The sequence below is a fragment of the Ochotona princeps genome, chromosome 8 (genome assembly GCF_030435755.1).
Source record: "Ochotona princeps isolate mOchPri1 chromosome 8, mOchPri1.hap1, whole genome shotgun sequence".
NCBI classification, from domain to species: domain Eukaryota; kingdom Metazoa; phylum Chordata; class Mammalia; order Lagomorpha; family Ochotonidae; genus Ochotona; species Ochotona princeps.
In genome coordinates, this window is record NC_080839.1 from 2,618,620 (window position 1) to 2,624,597 (window position 5,978).

The window sequence follows — 5,978 nt, forward strand, 5'->3', positions numbered from 1 at the left end:
TCCAAATACTTTCTTTTGTTGAATTCATCGTTGGCTCATGTATTTCACGGTGGCACCATTTTACCCAAGAAACTTTTTTTTTTGTCACCAATGTGCTGGTTACTCAGTCATGTTTTCATGGTGCTGTAATTTTGTTGTTGTTGTTGTTGTCCTGGCTGTTGTTCTAATTCATACCATTTGTTGACCTTATTTCATGGTTTTTCATTTATGGGAATGAATACTGATGGGGTAATAGATACTACCATATCCAGATGTGGGGATACATGCAATATGCATTCCTGCTTCCAAATCAAAGATGGATTCCCAGTGAAACTTCTGGAAACGTGTAGACAATAGGATGCTGGACTGTCTGACATTGTCTGTACCAGCAATGTTGGGCACACTTAAATACAAGACGGACGGAATCATGACTCCTTATGAAGGACTATACTATTGTACTAACATGGGGAAAATCAGTAGGGGGTGGGGCTTTGGGAGGAAATCCTAGTCTATATGAAATTGTACCATGAAATTCAAAAATTCAAAATAAAAATTTAACCAAAAAAAAAAGAAGAAAGGATACAGGATAAATATAGAGATGTTTTGGTAATAATCAAGATGTACTAAAAAAAAAGATGTACTCACACACGTGTATTTTATTCAGAAAATAATTATTTGTTTGTTTCTTTCACAGTTTAGATCCCATTGCTAGAACTGTTCCTTTTTCCTGTGCCTTGTTACTGAGATACAAGTGTGTCTTCAGTTTCAATACTGTTGACTGGGTGCAGTAATCGACTACCGGCCCTTCCGACCCTTCTAGGTATGTACTGATAAATATACTTGGGAAGACAGTAGGTGCAAATGTTTGAGAAATAGTACTTTTGGTTCAACTCTTTTGTTATTTTTCTAGCACAATATGACAAATGAAAAAATTAGAAAGTGTGGAGAAATGTATAATCCACGGTACAGCTAGCAACATTTGGGATGTTTACCCATATTGCATAGAGCTGTCACTTCTCTCTCACGGCATCTGTGTGTGGTATGTGAGAATGATCTAGAGTAGTATCATAATTATCTTTCAGGAGTGTGTCTAGATAGATCTTTCTTACCCAACATCAAACCCTGTAAAATGGCCTGGTCATGTTTACTTCCAGAGGGTTTTGAATGTCTAAGACAGAATGTTATAGCAAAAGTATGGTACGAATTTCCAACAAGCTCACAAGAGAAAACAAAATAGATAATTTGGGGGAATGTTTGAAAAATATGCTTAGTCATTGATAAATCCTGGAAAAACTCAAATGAATCAGATTTTCCCCTTCAATCCTAATAGCATCAGGTTTCTTACAGGAATGTCACCATGTTTTTGACATACAGGCTGCTGCTTGAGAGATTTGGAGTATAATATCTGATTCTAGGTAGGACTGCATGTGAAGTTTTTTGTTCCCTGGCTTCCTCACCTAGGGTTGCCTTTACTTCTGCTGTTTCTTTTCAGGATCACAATTGTCAGTATTATTCTTGCTAACATTCATTGAACAGCATAAATGGGCCAGGCATTGCAAAATATTTACCTGTGTCAGTTCAAGTAATCCTCCTTGGAAACGTATAGAAAGCTGTATCATTGTCCATTTTTTCAGATGAAAAAGGCTGTGTGATTCGTAGAGTCATCTGTTCAAGACCACACAATACCAAGAGGTGGCTGCTATAAATGTCCACACAGGTTATGTGTGGGATGCACAGAACCTTCACTCTCTGTTGCCTTCAGTTCCATTTAATCCCGACAGCACTGCTGAATTATGTACGTGTTATCCCTACCTCCAACACATGTCCAAAGCAAGGCTCTGCTTTGGAGTGTGAGCAAGATCACACCATTCATGTCTAGATTTATTAAGGAGTCTTTATTAACTAAGCTTGGTGATAACAGGGCCCACTAGAAATAGCAAATCACAAGCCCAGATGATCAAGACCCCAGAAGGAACAAATGCTCATTACCCTCAAATCCATCCGTTAAAATGAATACCTACATCCCAGCTTCTGCAACAAGATACCTTATCCTTAGAGAATGCATCGAATAACCTGGGCACACCTACAATGCTGCAGACATTCACTGTTCCCTGGTTTCTCTGCTCTGCCCACATTCCATGACTGCTAGGCCTCACCTCTCCTGGAACTCTCCAAAGGACACACTTTAGAAATACAAAGCATCCTAGCATTAACATCTTCACTGGCCCACCCAAGCAGTGAACAGAGGGTGAGGAATACAGACATACAGGGGCCATGGTCAGGGGATACCTGTCCTTGGGAAATCAGAGAGCAAGCAGGCACTGGGGAGGCCAAGAGTTGAGAGTGCCTGAGTGATGGGAGCACATGAGCAAGAGAGTGAGCCCCTCCCCATCATGGGCCTTTATGGAGGCTTGTGAGGGGAGTGGGTACACAGCAGAGCATTACTGCCCCCTCTCAGGTTCCAGATGATGATAGGTGTGCATCACAGGCGGGCAGGAGGGAACACCTAGGTGTTGGTGTGGGAGTGGCTTCCAGGCTTATGGTCCAGAACTATCTGCCTACTTCACTACAGTTCAGAAAGAAAAAATCTTGCTAAGTCCACAGGGGCATGCATGGTGGACTGTGTCAATTACACTCTCTGGTCTATCATCCATACAGGCCCATTCATCCCTACTGTGTCTTATGCTTTTCTGCATCTTGCTTCACTCTGGTGTGTGATGTTACCTAGGAAGCACGCAGACTTCTGACACCCTGGCCTTTGCAAGAGAAGAGGGTGAACATTGTTAAATACTGAGACTAGACTCTGGGTCACTCAGGGAAGCGTTACTGGAGGCTCGGTGGGCCTCTGGAGAGATGGGCAGCTCTCAGAAAAGGCATAAGCAAAGGACGGATGGATCCCAGTGCATATATTAAAAGCATGTTGGGATAAACATAAGGCAGCTCAGGATGAATCAATCTGGATCTGGACCCAATGGTGGAGGTGAAGAAGTGTCATCGCAAGACCATCGTCATCATGAGAATGAGACAAGGTGGCAGCAGGAGCGTCTCCACAGAGAAGAAGCCTTACTACCAGTTTATTAATGAACTCAATGATGAAGGTTATCGGCTAACGAGAGATCATAATCTTTTAGGCACCCCTGGAGAAATAACATCAGAAGAGCTCCAGCAGCGATTAGATGGAGTCAAGGAACGCCTGACTTCTCAGCCTGATCCGATAACTGCGACCAGTAGCAGGTACCGCAGACTCTGCAGTGCCGGCAGGAAGTTCAAATGAAGAGTCTCTGGTTGAATGGCTGACCACCTTTCGTCGCACAGGAAATGCAACTTCCAGTGGACAAAATGGGAACCAAACTTGGAGAGCTGTGAGTCGAACAAACCCAAACAGTGGAGAGTTTCGGTTTAGTCTGGAAATCCACATAAATCATGAAAATAGAAGACTTGAAATTGATGGCGAAGGTTACATGCACAGTCCATTTTCAGATACTGATAGAGATCACACTAGAAATAGGCAACAGAGATCAACCAGTCCCGTGACTAGGCGGACAAGAAGCCAGACCTCAGTGAATTTTAATGGTGGTAGTTCTAACTCTGTGAGGACTAGGCGTGGTTCAAGGGGACAGAATTCAGGTGAAGAGTCATTCTCAACATTGGGAAGGTTGAGAAATGGCATGAGAAGAACAATGAGTACTCCCAGAACAAATGCTCCACTTCACGCCCTAGTTTCAACAGCGCACATCAGTCAGGTGGCAGTGAACTCAGGCAAAGGGAGGGGCAGCGATTTGGGGCAGCACATGTTTGGGAAAATGGAGCTAGAACTAATGTTACAGTGAGGAATACAAACCGAAGGTTAGAGCCAATAAGGTTATGATCTATTTCCGGTAGTTGAAGCCGCTCACCAATCCAGAGACAGAGTGGCACTGTTTCTCACGATTCCCCAAGGGAAGGTAGACCTTTACAGCAAAGCAGTAGAAGGTCTGTTAGGAGAGGAAGAGGTGTAACGCGTGTCTTTGTTGAGCAAGATAGAGGACGCAGAGCTACTGCCTATACCCCATTCTCTAATTCAAGACTCGTGTCAAGGGTAACAGTGGAAGCAGGAGAAGAATCCAGCAGATCCTCAACTGCTGTACGATGGCATCCAACAATAACCCTGGACCTTCAGATGAGAAGGATTTGTCCTGGGGAAAATAGAGATGCAGATAGTATTGCAAACAGAACTCGGTCTAGAATAGGGCTAGCAGAAAATACAGTCACTATTGAAAGCAATAGTGGAGGCTTTCGCCGAACTATTTCTCGTTTGGAGCGGTCAGATATTCGAACTTGTGTTAGTATGATAACAGTTCCTCTTCGTAGGATTTCTGAGAATGCACTTGTTGAGCCATCATCCACAGCTCTGAGGTCAATTTTAAGGCAGATCATGACAGGCTTTGGGGAACTGAGCTCTCTAACGGAGGCTGAATCTGAGTCAGAGATTCAAAGTCATGACCAGCGTTTGCCAGAGATGCATTCAGAACTGAGTAACTTAGCCACAGCTCATGACAACAGCCAGCACAGTGAAGGTTCCTCTCAAGACCTGAGGCTCCAAGATGATAGCATTGAAATGGATGCTGAAAATGAGGGCACCCAGCCTCATACTCACAACCATAACAGACGAGCTGGGAGGCAGTTGTGCAATTCAAACAATTTAGTTGAAACTGGGACACTCCCCATCCTTCGCCTTGCTCACTTCTTACTGAATGAAGGTGATGATGGTGATCGCATCCGTGGCTTAACCAAAGAGCAGATTGACAATCTTTCCACTAGGAACTTTGAGCATAACAATGTTGATAGTGAGCTAGGTAAAATCTGCAGTGTGTGTATCAGTGACTACGTAACTGGAAACAAACTCAGGCAGCTACCGTGCATGCATGAATTTCACATTCATTGTATTGACCGGTGGCTCTCAGAGAATTGCACTTGTCCGATCTGTGGGCAACCTGTTTTAGGGTCCAGCCTAGCAAACAATAGGTGAAGTGATGGGGTCTTGTCAGATGATTGTATTTTAATACAGTTGACTATTCAGGCATTCTTTAGTTTTTTGTGATGAGCTAATAACCAGGATGAAGAGTAACAGATAATAGTTTGAACTATTTTTTGTGCGCTTTTTTAACTTGTTAAAAAGAGGACATTTATATAAAATTTAAAATGCAAATGTTATAAATTACCCAAAAGTACAGAATATAATTAATATTGCTGTAACCAAATAACCTTTAAGATAGCTTTCATTTTTGTAATTTTGTCATGCTATGCATTTTTGTATCTAGAAAGTTCAGTAGGTTAAACATTGCTGTTCTTTTTCTTAATATTACAGCTAATTTTCCTTGGATTTTCAACTTTTGTAGGCATAGCACTATGTCCAGACAGTTGATGTCTAGATAAGCCTTTGAAAGAGTGTTTGGCCGAATGTTTGCTAAATACATTTAAGTTACTTGAAACAATTTAATCATACTGCGTATGTATAGTTACATAATTATAAGGTTAAAATATTCAGGCTAAAAACTTCAAGTTTGATTCATATTTAAGCTTTTGGGACTGTACTGCATATGGCACAATGTTTAATTCTGACAAGATCATCTTGGAATGGACTAAGATATAATATTTTAACAATTTACTGAAGCATTTGTGACAGTCTGTTACATTAGATAACAAGCAATATATAACACTGAACAAGTATTTCTTTATTCAGAAATGGGATGTGGGAAATTTAGAACACAGGTTATTTAATTTCAGTCTTCCTGTGACTTCTTTTTTTTTTTTTAAAGATTTTATTATTATTGGAAAACCGGATATACAGAGAGGAGGAGAGACAGAGAGGAAGATCTTCCATCCAATGATTCACTCCCCAAGTGAGCTGCAAAGGGCCGGTGCTGTGCCAATCCGATGCTGGGAACCAGGAACCTCTTCCAAGTTTCCCACGTGGGTGCAGGGTCCCAAAGCCTTGGGCCATCCTCAACTGCTTTCCC

At 42.0% G+C, this 5,978-nt stretch overlaps 1 pseudogene; it reads left to right on the forward strand.

Moving 5' to 3' along the window:
- The first annotated feature begins 2,796 nt into the window (after positions 1-2,796).
- On the forward strand, positions 2,797-5,723 carry LOC101535876 (E3 ubiquitin-protein ligase RNF6-like; annotated as a pseudogene).
- Positions 5,724-5,978: the final 255 nt, after the last annotated feature.